Source organism: Mustela nivalis (assembly GCF_964662115.1).
Source record: "Mustela nivalis genome assembly, chromosome: 13".
Classification (NCBI taxonomy): Eukaryota; Metazoa; Chordata; class Mammalia; order Carnivora; family Mustelidae; genus Mustela; species Mustela nivalis.
In genome coordinates this window covers 70,000,553-70,014,251 of record NC_139032.1, presented here as the reverse complement: position 1 = coordinate 70,014,251, position 13,699 = coordinate 70,000,553, and the positions used below count along the sequence as shown (strand labels likewise).

Here is a 13,699-nt window from a genome sequence, read left to right as displayed (position 1 = left end):
TAGAATCAGAAGATGAGTTTACTTCCGTGATCCACACAATAGCATGAAATTCATAGTGACTAACATTTGTGGAATACTTACAGTGTTCTTGTCAAATTACAAAGAAGTGCTGCTATTCTTCTTTTTCTTCTTCTTATTATCATCATTATCATCATCTCCAGTTTCTGGATGAGAAACCAAAGCATAGCAATGTCAATTGATTTTCTCAAGATCATCCAGCTTGTAACTGGCAGAGCCAGGAGCTGAATCCAGGCAGTGGGACTCTAATGCTGTTCTCTTTACTACTACTATTTCTCTTGGGACAGAAAGCAGTAAAGTTACAGGGTCCTAGCTGCAAAGTGAGGTATAATAACCTCGGAAAACTGGATGTTACAAACTTGACTCTGATTGTATTCTTTATTCTTTCACTGACCAATTAGGATAAATTAAAAAATTAATATTAACCTAAAGCCATAAATCAGCAGATCAAAAAATCCAGAGGGGAAATGCAGAATAAGATCATGGTTAAACCAGACTGATAGATGCACAGATTTCAGATGTTTCCTACATGCAAGGATCCAGATATAGACACAACATCATCTTGGAGCACAACTGTGGACCCTCACCAAAAAGCAAAAAAATAAAATTAAAAAAAAATATATATATATATACAGATATATATATATATATATATATATATATATATATATATATCTGTATATATATTTCTTCTCCTTATTATTATTTTTAGTACAGAACCTTTACAGATGGACAAACTTTCATAGTAGTATTGATACCCTCCCAGAGCAAAACTCTGAGGTGTTAATGTCCTCACCTCTAGTTGCTCACAGAGGATGACAAAGATCCTGAAACAGACAGAAACTCCAGCATACCACAATCTATTGAAATACTGTAGTAACATTAGAACTCTGGGAATTTAAATACTTTCCTAGTAGGCAAGATGACCTATTGGACAATTTTTTTTTTTTTAAAGTAGGCTCCAAGCCAGTGTGGAGTACAAGGTGGGGCTTGAACTCACCACCCTGAGATTAAGACCTGAGCTGAGATCAAGGGTTACATGCCTAACTGCTTAACTGACTGAGCCACCCAGGCAGCACCTATTAGAAAATTCTTGAACAAGGAATGGGGAGATACTGATTTGAGTCCAAGTACTGTCACCTACCCACTACTATGTGATCTTTGGCAAGTTATGTGTGTCTCTGAGTTTCAGTATTTTCATTCATAACACAAGGGAGTTGGACTAATTCAATGATTTGAAACTTTTTTTTGAACACTTCTAGATCTCTTTCTTTAAATACATGGTCTTGGGATCAAAAGTTAGATATTGAAGTTCTGGGGTTCAAGGTCTTGCCTATGTACACCATCTTCCTGGATCCCATGGGGACCCTCGGGGTCCTGTGGTTAACAGTTCTAACACCACTGTAGTAGATTACATCAAATTATAGATAATATTTTCCAGCTCTAAAATTCTGTGTGGCAACCTCAAGTGAAGGTAATAGCTTAACAAAGTCAGCACTTGTACAAAATCCATCTTAAGCTTTTTTTTTTTTTTTTAATGGTTCCTTGGAAAAATGAGAACAAAAGCTAATCATTCCTTAACATGTTTAAGCCCAAAGTAGGGTTATTCTTCAGGTACAGGTTAACAACTTGCAGTATTGTTAGAGACAGTAGCCTTCAAAGGAAGTCAGGAGTTGAGTTTGGGAACAGAAACTAAATTTCATTCCTATTTACCATACCTCTTGTTAAGCATAGATGCTTGTAAATCAGTCCATGGGACACCAGTAGATTTGCTGTTCTGAAAAGCAGTTACACCAGATGTGTATTTCACAGTACAGTATTTCCATATAGTTCTGTTCCCCTCAGCGGATTTGTATCAGACCCCCAAGTGCTTCGGTGTATTGGATACTGCATACATGGAAGGTAGCCTTGAAAGGTTTTGGGTCACTCTGCCAGAACTGTTGAGTGGCTGTGGTTTGCCATCTGTTTGGTTAGTTGATATTCTGCAGTACCTGATTCACAGCTGGCCCTCAGAAATATCTGTTGAGTGAATGAATGAATTCAATAAGATGAGTCAGGTCACTCAAGGGTCTTGGTGGCTACTCAAGCTGAGGGTTAATGAGAAATAGCCTAACAGTTGACGCAGACGTTTAAATACCTGGCCAATTATTGTTCTTACATACATGTGACTGTGGGAACTTGAGCCTATAGAATTGTTTTATGGGCTTAGATCATAACTCCACAAAATGAAAGGAGAGGACGCAGGGCCTTTGTTTGACGTCTACAAGAGCAAATAATGGCTGGAAATCAAGTGCTCAAAGATGGTTTTTAAAATAAGTTGATAATCTGATCCATTTAATAATAAGGAGAAATGTATGTTTATAAGATGTTATGTTGCTCAGACCTCCTTGCTGGGATCAGAGACTTACTAGTTTATAATTGACTACTCCACTGTCTCTACTTTGAATCAGAAATTTCAGGTTAATAAAGGCAAAGGCAGAAAAGAATATCCCATGGACAGAATCTTAGTTTAATGTTGTTATTTTTTCTCTCTAGAATGTATTTTATGCTTGCTGGGTTGAACCAATTCCTCATCTTGTTTTGTGATTTCAAACTATGGAATATATTTGTCATCTGAATCCAGTTTTAGATTTAGGGATGTTTGCTAAATTCTTGTACTGTGGTGGCATAAAGTTCATAGAGCACCAGGACAGCATTTCTCTTGTATGTTCAAAGGTTTGACTTCTGAGATGCTCCCTGATGAAAAGGGTTTTGAGGTCAAATAGATTTTATTGAAATGATGCAACCAAATCAGTACTAGGTTAAAAACTGTTTTTAACTATTCATAAATGAACATGACACATATCCAAGAGTTTGCATTAAAAATCTTATTCCAGTTGAATGTAATCTTTAAATATTGCTGATGAATATTGAAAGAAGTTACTCTCTGACCAATAAGAAATGAGCTTCTTAAAAAAGCTGTGCAAAAAAAGTTTACATTTAAGATGAAAAATAACTTTGATGTAATCATGTGATGGAAAGTGATCAAAATAATTAATTCCATGTTTTCTGAAGGAGAATATGGTAAAACACAGTAGTTTTCCCCTTGTGCCTCTAGGCCATCACCATGAATATAGTACAGTATTGCAGAACAGTGAGGCCTTCGCAGCTATATGTGTGGACCCCTTCGTTCCCAAACCTTTTAATTCTTTGAGTTCTTTTGCATGCTTTTTATTGACAGGCTTCCTCATCCCCTGCTCTGAAATTCTCACCTATCACCACTTCTTGCTGCACTCTGATCCGATCACATTCTTTTCTGATGTGATATTGAAGCTAGTGTGGTTTTTAGAACTATGTGCAAAATAAAATACATTCCAAGAGATACAACTTTAGCAAAGTATATGAGTATTACTTTGGATTAATGATTTTAGGGAATATTTATTCTCACTGGTCTTTCATTTCTGCTTATTCCTGGATGTGAGTAATAGCTATTTTGAATGGACCATATTCCTACTTCTTCAGATATATAATGAATGGATGAAACCCTCCCTTTATTTTAAAAAATTCATACATTTCGCTGTAAAAGACCATTGATTGCATTCTCAATTAGCCATCTGTAGAGAGCCTGAGAGTTCCAACTAGACTATCACTAAGGTACGTGCATTCACCCAGGAGCTGTGTATCCTAACTACAAACAAATTGAATAGGAATGGAAGGCTCATTAAGTTCTGTGATTACAGGCACAAATTTTATAAAAGTAAACGAATGCCATAACACACAGACATCTCAATCACACCAATGGGAGATTTCCAAAACACCCTAAAATGATGAAATAAGACACCTATCACTTTCACGGAAAGCCATGGTTCAGTGGTGGTTCTACTATTGATAAAACTGAGCTGCCTGGTCACGTTGTACCAGACTTCTGCATTTGTTCACTTCTCTACAGAGAGAAGTCATGTACAAATATTTGAGATTGCATTTTGCCTGGAAATCAACTTCCTTTCAGATGTTCCCATGGTGTTCATAAGTACTATAGGGAATAAAGTAAGTCTCTTTATAGCTAAGGCTCTATCTATTGAAATATATCAGAAATAATCTGGTCTACTAGGCTGAATACTCCTAGGCCAGGAAAAAAAATCCCCACAAAGCTCAGATCTAAATCCCCGAAGCAGCGTGATACAAAGAACAGAACTCTGGACTTGATGTCTGGAGGCCTACATGAGTCTGGATCCAGAAAGCCCGAGTCTCCCGCAAGCTGACTTTGTGATCACAGGCAAGTCCCTTGTTCTTTCTGAACTTCATTTCCCACCAAAAACTGAGGAGTCTGAATGACATGCTCTAAAGTTTTTTCCAGCTCTAAAGCTGGTTGTGTCACCTCACCACAGTGAGAGAAAATGAAGTCCTGCTCTGTGAAGGGACTGGAGAGAGGGCCCACCATGGCTACGGATCCATGAGGCATTGGAAGAAGGGTCTGGACTGTTCTCCCTTTTCTCTTTCCTAGGCTCAAGGCTACTTCTGCCTTTTTTTTTTCTTTTAAGATATATTTATTTACTTATTTATTGACAGACAGAGATCACAAGTAGGCAGAGAGGCAGGCAGAGAGAGAGGGGGAAGCAGGCTCCCTGCTGGGCAGAGAGCCTGATACGGGACTTGATCCCAGGACCCTGGGATCAGGACCAGAGCCAAAACCAGAGGCTTTAACCCATTGAGCCACCCAGGCACCCCCTATTCTGCCTTTTTACTGCTTCCCTCAACAACGGGTATTTTTTTCAAGCAAGAAGTTAGCCATGAGAAGCTTTTTGAGTTCTCCTTTCTTCCTCATAATGTGTTGTTTTATGCATACCTTGACCTAGTATTGTCTGGCTCTCTGCCCTTGGGGTGCCAGAGTTGACTCTTCCGACTGGTGTTCTGTGTCCAGAAAGTTAGAACTGGCAATGCCTCTCCCTGGTCCATCTGTCATGCACTCTCTTGGCTCTGCTCTGAACCCTGGTCTCTTTCTTGTTTATAATACTGTCAAGACAAGAACACCACAGTCAGAAAGAGATGAAAAATTATAATAGTTTTAGTTGGCATAGTAATTACAAAAAATATATATATTTTATATAACATGGTGACATTTTATATAAATAGTGTGGTAATGTTATTATATTATAAACTAATATATGTTATGTGCAGTATATTATATATTATTTATAAATATAAATTATATATATGCATTATATATTGTATTATATAGCCATAATAAAGAAATATATAATTATATAGTAAACTTATATACTACATAAATTGTATATACATGTGCATATATGTTTGTATATATAACTGATCTCTTCTTTATATATAAATAATAATCAATTAGAAAATATTCTAAAAAGATACAGTTGATTCATAATAGCAGGAAAAAAGCATAAACTAGCTAACTTATAAAGAAAACTATAGGATCTATATGAAGAACCTAGAGAACAAAATAGGTCAGGAAAATTCAACTTTAGAAAATATAGATTCTCTCTAAATTAATGTGTAATACTAATGAATTACCTATTAAAATGACAACCAGATTTTGGAAAATGAACAAAATTATCTAAAATATTAATCTGGGGGCGCCTGGGTGGCTCAGTCAGTTCAGCGTTCTGACTCTTGGTTTTAGCTCAGGTCATGATCTCGGGGTCCTGGGATTGAGTTCCACATCAGATTCCCTACTCAGCGGGGAGTCTATTTGTCTCTCTGTCTCTGTCCCACGCCTGCTGCTTGACGCTCTCAAATAAATAAATCTTAAAAAAATCTGGATGAATAAAGATCTAATAGCTAGATAATTAGGGAAAAAAGGTATGAAGGAAAACTTCCATACTGAAGTATTTGTAGGTGAAATAATAGGATATCTTGGATTTGCTACAAATAATACAAGGTTGGAGGAAGGAGGGTTTAAAATGGAAACAAGGTTGTCTGTGAATTAATTATTGAAGCTGGGTGACAGGCACACAGGGTTCATGTACACTTTTATCTTTTTTCCCCATCTCTCTTTCTTTGTGGAGTTTGTAATTTTTAACCATTAAAGTATTTTATTTGGTTAAAAGCAATCATAAAAGGTTGGAACTCCACACTGGAAAAATATTTGGTACACCCATAATATAGCACAAGAGGTAATATTTCTCATAGATAAAGAACTATTAACCAGCGTGTGGAAAAGCGTTTATAGAAATGAAAAAGAAATGTCTAAGGACATGAACAGACAATTTGCAAATGGAGAAACACTAATAGCCAATAAATATGTATGAAAAATTTCAACCTCACTGATGTTCAAAGAAAAGTTAATGAAAGCATAACTCACTTATCAGGTTGGCAAAGATTAAAAAGGTTCAGGAAAAAAAAAATGGATGTAAATTCCTACACAGTCACTGGAATGGTGAATTGGCACAAACCTTTTAGAGTGTAGGTTGGCAATCTACTTCAAAATATAAAACACAAATATACATTGACATCTACATTCCACTTATAGAAATTTATTTGGAGGAGATATTGGCACAAATTAAAAAAAAGTGAGGGGCGCCTGCATGGCTCAGTGAGTTAAAAAGCCTCTGCCTTTGGCTCAGGTCATGATTTCAGGGTCCTGGGATCGAGCCCCACATCGGGCTCTCTGCTCAGCAGGAAGCCTGCTTCCTCCACTCTCTCTGCCTGCCTCTCTGCCCACACTGTCTCTGTCAAATAAATAAAATCTTTAAAAAAAAAAGTGAACATTAGGATAGTTTCGTTAATATAGAAAAATAGAATACAATGCCTATCAATAAGAAGCTGATTAAGTATAATAGAATGTTTCATAACAATTATAATGATGACATAAATTCATATTTGTGACCAAAGAGAGAGACCCATGTTATTCTTTTGAGGGAAAAAGTAGCACCTACATATCTATATTTTTCCAATTCACAGAAAATACATGGAATTTATGTACATGCTTAGAGGAATGTTTGGAAAAAGATTCACCAACTTGTTAAGTGTGATAGTCTCTGGCCAGTTGGATTTCTGGTGATTTGATATTCTTCTTTGTATTTTTGTGTATTGTATAAATTGGTAATAATTAAGAAGTACATTTATCAAGAACCAACTTGTTAAAATAATTCATTTCATATGCTTGCCACTAGGTATTGAAATGTTAAAGGGTTATGAGAATGTACTTCATTCGGTTTTGTAGTTCTGACTCCTATTCATGCCTAGGGGGTGCTCAGTGAATATTATTGGGATTAAATTGAATTTTATCTACCATCTTTCCTTGACAGGAAATTTTTTTTTAAAGATTTTATTTATTTATTTGACAGAGAGAGATCACAAGTAGGTAGAGAGGCAGGCAGAGAGAGGGTGGGGGGAAGCAGGCTCCCCGCTGAGCAGAGAGCCCGATGTGGGACTCGATCCCAGGACCCTGAGATCATGACCCGAGCCGAAGGCAGCGGCTTAACCCACTGAGCCACCCGGGCGCCCCATCAGGTAGATATTTTTATGTTGGTATGTTATATGGTCTGCCTATATTGCTTAGCATTTTTAGAGAAGCACAGAGTGTTAATAGAATAGAATAGAATAGAATAGAATAGAATAGAATAGAATAGAATAGAATTTCTCTTTATACCAAAATTCTTACTTTGTAGATGAGGAAAATGTCACTCAGGTAAAATGACTTGTTCAGGATCATACAGCTAGTGGTTTTCAGAATGCAGACTCCATGAGAGCAAGTCTTTTAATCTGTTTTATTTATTTTTATGTCCCCAGCACTAAGGATCTAGCACATAGTAGGGACCAAATAAATATTTATTGAATGGATAAATAAATACACTTTCTCACTACTCTGGGTCAGGGAGTTTGTCCATTTTTTCCCTATATAGTGCTTTTTTTGTTTGAGATAGGTTCTCAAGGTTGGTGGTTGTCTAAAATTCATTCTCATTGAAAGTTAAGATTCCCTTTTGAGGGGTTTATGATTGACTGAAATGCTGAATATATTGTTACTGGCAATGAAATGAGGGCAATGAACACAATTATAAAGAAGCCTTATTTCTTTCATCATTGATAATCCACCATTGTAGCTCAAGAGGATGGCTCAGACCTGATGCATTATGGGTCAGGCTTGGTGACACCAAGCAATGGAGAGGGGAAAGAGCCAGAGGTAGGCAAAGACACAGTCTCTAGGGCTGAAGGTAGACTGAGGTGCGTGACTGGATTTAGAGAGGCCAATGACCAGTCCTGGAAGAATACCTCCAGGGTCTAATATCCCAGGGATATTTCTGGAAGCAGTTGATACTGGAGCTTCTCATCTAGGTCATCCAGGGGCTGGAAATCCAGGAAATGACCACCATTTAATGGTAAGACTGGAGAGCAGCAAAATAGCAGCTTCTCAACATTTAGGGGACCTGGACTGGGGTACAGTCCTGTGAAAATGACCCGAGCAGAATCACGTAGCTTACTCGCGTCTCACTAGATGGAATGAGACCTCACGTTGGGCAGCTCTGACTCCACCAGGTCAAACCATAATGATCACAGATGGGTAACAGGAAGTGGAAGCCCAGTGCTCAGGATGGGGCTGATCTAGATTGAGGGGTCCTGAGAGTGAGACGATAGAGCTACACAGACGCTCAGGAATGAGGGAATTGGAATGTAGTGATAATTTCATTAGGAACCCGCCTGTGTTAACTCAAGTTGGAAGCACGGCCTCATTCCCAGTCCCCGGAGACTGTGATAAATCGGGAGACGGGACCGGGAGGATTAGCTGACATGCTGACTCCTTTGCTAGTGCCAGCGTCGACGGCAGGGCAGGGATAACTGTTCAGGAAGAGAACACTTTGGGGAAGTACTAGGGCAATCCATGGCAGAGGCTGAGATCATCTATTTTCCCTCCTGTGTAATGAGGTTGGTTCATGCTACGCATTCGTTGCTTTGTTTAGTTTCAGTATATCTAGTTCTTGTTGACTTCCAATCAACTAACCCTCGCATAATCCTTTGGACAAGAACAATATGTACTGGCACACAGTCAAAGGCAAATATTGTGACACCGCGTTCAATCTATAGGACAGACGATTTTCATGCAGTCTAAACATAGCCTGAAAGTCTTCTCCCTTCATCTCGGGGTTTTGCGTCTCTCCAAAGTAAGCTAACTTGTCTGTGTAAGTTAATGTTCCCGAGCAATATTATGATCTGTTTATCACGGACAGTGAGATAAAGTCACTGCAAGGTGTGTATGTGGGAGGAGACGGGAAATATTGCTTCATTTCATGCCATTCTTAAAAGCAAGTTTTGATCCTGTTTTGTTTTGAGGACTTCTGCTTTCCCCGTTGTGGGATCCCCCCCGGGGGGGGGGGGGCTTATTAACTTTTTCCCCCGGCTGTGGAGTCAGCTGGTGCCCGCACAAAGACCCTGAAATGCGGTGCAGTCTGATTTCACAGAACTCGAGGCGATGACGGTCCATGAATACTATCCACACTGTGGGCACTGGAATTGGGGAGTGTCAGAGAAGCAGATAAGCCAATTTTAAGGATTCTCTAGAGGAGCCCCCGAGAGTTCCTCTCACTGTTGATGGCATATCCTGTTCACAGCTTCAGCCTCTAGAAATGCTTTGATTCAGCAGCGACTTGGGGCTTTTAAACACTCCAATGGGCCTTTGTTGGCAACGGCCCTGCCTGCGTGCACAGAGGGCTCATTCTTCCACGAAGGGCCAGCCAGCCTGCTGATGGGCCAAGGCAGTTTACACTGATGTTGCTCGTGGGAGGGAGAAGAAAGCAAGTAGGCCAGGGTCAGCGTGGCCTATAAAGGCACCATTGATTCCTTTCCAGCTCAGTATTCTCTTCCCCAAGTGCATGCCACCTTCAGTATGCCTCTTGTTTTATAGTCTTAAAGCTGCAATTCCTACAGACTGAAATACCTCTGACACTCCTCTAGAAGAAATTCCTGAATATACAACAGAGGCTGTTACAAGGTGCCGTCCCCAGTGTCCCTTGGGGGGAATGCTTTGTGGAGAAAGTAATGTCATCACACGCCCCTACACACGCCCACCTTTCCCTTTGATCTTAGTGTTTACCTGTGGCTTACTGGTATCAAGGCAAACTGGGTATGGAGCTTTTGACTTTGAAATAGGTCTGGTGCTCCAATAGGTGTTCTTTGAAGTCAGATCCATTATGCATTGTTTATTGCTCTTTCAAACATACCCACATGTATTTCTAAGACCAAGACTCTTCTTTACTCATTCAAAAGGAGCGCTGGAGTTTGTTGCCATTTTGGCTATCCTTTGATATTTTTTAAAATGAGAGAAATAATATCTCTGGAGTCCATTTTGTCCACTTACAAATTATTTTAACGATATATGTTAAGGGCAATTTTACATCTCCTCTATCCCATTACTATCTTCCAAAACACAATCATATATCAATTGAATGACTCAGAACTTCTTCTGCCCAAGTAATAAATCATGAGTGTAATGGGTAAAAAGGCTTTGTCATTGTTCAGTGTGTATACAGAGTTATGTGGCATATAACCTCAAATTTCTTTCAGATCATATATAAATACATAATAAAATAATAATACTCATTAGTCAACACCAAGTATAAGTTCCAGATGTCTGAACATCAAAGTATTTATAGGCCTATAGGAACCGCCTTGAGACAGGAACAGTTCTTCAGAAATGGTATTGCAAGAAAGCAGGCTACAGAAACCTCCCAAATTCTCTGAAACAAAAGCTATTCTTGTTTATACATAAATTATGAATGACTTTTTAAGGGCTGACTCACTGGCCTGTGCATGTGCCTACAAGTCCGGTTTCACAAGAGAATGGGAGCTGACTGGACTAACAGGAATTCTACAACAAATCGTTTTTCCCAGCTTGCCTCTGAAGCGAGTCAGACTGCCGGTGTTTCAGCTACGGCTCTTGTCAAGGCACAGTGGGGCGTGTTGCTCCTCCTGGGAACTCTGGCTCGGTGCCAGGGCCACTCCCGTCACCTAGCAGAAGCTGCCTGCTCCAAGCGATCCTCAGCTGGTACCTCAGTAAAGGAGCTTTTGGAGCCCTGCTGCTCTCAAGCTACTCTTTGCAAGAAAGGACTTTGACAGCCCCCTCAGATGGTGGGATTGATGTGGCAGCGTGAGGACCCCCTGCCCGAAGCCACTCACTCACAATGGCCACTCACTCACAATGGCACCATGTCTTTTCCCTGGATGTTGGCCTCGTGTCCAGAGATGCTGCCCTGCTGGACAAGAGCGTCAGTTTCTATTCCCCACTGTGCCATTTATTCACTGCTGGACCTTAAACGAGGTCTGACTTCCCTCAGATTCCCTCGTCCATCAAATGAGATATCATTCCGAATAAACTTTCAGGTTCTGTATGGCTTTGGTGGGCTGTGGTTTGGTTCTCCTCTGCACACAACAAAATAAATGAATATATTACTTAGTTCCTCAATGTGCTGTGTTAGATCCAGATGACCAGGATGCCTAATGAGTGGCTTAATTAATTGTGACTCAATATAAGATTTCACCGCTAACACAGACCTTCTGAGACCTGAAACATTTCTCCTCTTGCAGGGGGAAAGGGAGCGGGTTGTGTTCATTTCTTGAGAATTTAGGTATGAAAAGGTAAAGTCCAGACAACTTGTTGGCAACACGAAAAAGAAGTTCTCTTATCCTTTGCTTCTTCAGATCCTCCTCTTACAGGAACTTATGGGAAGAAGGGAAAAAAGGAATACACTTTTGAATGCAGTGATTCAAACCCTCCAATGACTGATAGTGTATGAATGTCGAGAATTTTGAACATGAGTTATCCATCCTAATTCTCCCACCCCAAATGCTTTTGGTTGATTTCTCTAACCACGGAAGAATGTCCCTAAGAAAGAACGATTTGATTGTCGGGGTATTGAATAGGGAGACAAGTATTTGGATCTGAGCTTCACTGGACCTCTTTGGGAAGCTATACTAAGGGGAGACAACCCCATTTCCTTTCCTCTTTTTTCTCAGAAGGAATTTGTTTTCATGGGCACACTTGTCCATAGAAAGAATCCTGAATTTCTTCTGATGACAAAATTTGATCACTACAAGGTGGTGATGGTGTCCACTTACCAGTTTTCATTAATAAATAAATGACTACACACTCTATAGTCACCGTGGAAGAAAAGTCAACATGGAAGAGAGATTACTTAGCGCTTGAAGCTTCAATGTTGCACAATTAACAACAAATCCATTATTACTTGATGTATTTTCTCAAACAAAAAACACATGTAACTGGGAATTTAAAAACTGAACAGACATTGGCAAATGTTTTCCAAATATAATACACCATCCTGACAGCTAATGCATCAGCAATGTTTACTTCAGCAAATGTTTCCAATTTGGAGAGAGGGGAAAAAAAATGAGTGTCTAATAATAATCTTTTACATTCAAACATGTGTATGGTGCTTTACAGTTTACAAAGCACTTTCAGTGTATACATCCCCTCAACCAATCCTTTAAACCACCATGGGAGGCAGACAGGACACATGCTATATTGTCTTCCAACAATTTGTCCTTGCCCACTTTTGTCATGCTGTTTCATGTCTTTGTGACTCACACGTGCTCTTCCTGAGTCCTGGAACAGCCTCCTTCCCCTCCTCTGTCTGAGTTTTCATCTAGCTAATTCTCAACCAACTTTAAAAATTGACACAATCGCCGCGTTCTTCAAATCCTCTGGAATCCTGCATTCTGATTGAGATGTCTCCCCTCTGTACTTCTTCTGTACCATGTGTATGGTGCTTTACAGTTGACTGAAATCATCTGCTTGTTTTTCTGTCTCTCACTAGGCTGTGCACTTATTCGACTGCATGGGCCTCATCTTATTGCCTTGACACCGTCTCTATCATGTAATAAGGACTCAGTTTCTATGTCCATTGAAAGAATGGATGCTTAGGAATTTAAGTGTCTTGTTTAAGGTCACACAGCTAGTGAGGGGCCGAGGATAAAATTTAACCTGAGATGCTGGTCTCCCAGTCCAATAGTCTTTCCTCAATGTCATGTAGCTCATTCCTATTGGAACACATTAAACGACCACAGACATAGCCCAACATCATTTTGAGGGTGACTTTTGCATGCATGTAAGAAACCATTGAGAAGAAATATGCTAACTTCCTTTCTTAGTTCTGTATTCATTTATTATTTTTCAATTCTGTTTGCTTCCTATCCTCTTCCAATGGGAATTTGAAGCAGCCTAAAGTAAAGTTTATGTAAAACAAGGATAAAAGACAAGGATTCAGGTAAAAGAGAAAGCAAGGAGGTAAAATGCTGTATCAGAACAGGAGGAGGAGGAGGAGGAGGAAAACTTGTTTTGGGTTTTCTAGAATTCAGGTAAACAAAGGAAACAATGTGTTGAGTTTTGCTGTTACGGTTGTGTGAGGAGAAAGAGAACATTGTGGGAATTCATTTTTTTTCCTGAGCATTAAACTCTAAGAGGAATTGATTGCATAGATGTTTATATAAGCATGAAAAACTTAACAGAAAATGCCTTCATATGCAGCTCACAAAAGAAGAATTTCTTCGTCAAACATTTATTGAACATCTCCTATATGTTAGATACTATATTGGGACAAAGATTTGAAGATGAGTAAGATATGGCCTTGTCTTCAAAAGATTTCAGGGTCATCAGACAAAAGTGATAAGCAAATAACGACATAAAGGGCAAAAACCTTTGACAAGAATACAGATATTTAGGAAT

At 39.3% G+C, this 13,699-nt stretch overlaps 1 long non-coding RNA gene across 2 annotated transcripts in view; it reads left to right on the top strand.

Annotated features, from left to right (window-relative positions):
* LOC309847098 overlaps window positions 1-13,699 on the top strand; it is a 285,521-nt gene that overhangs the window by 90,912 nt on the left and 180,910 nt on the right. The gene's annotated exons all lie outside the window — the stretch shown is intronic.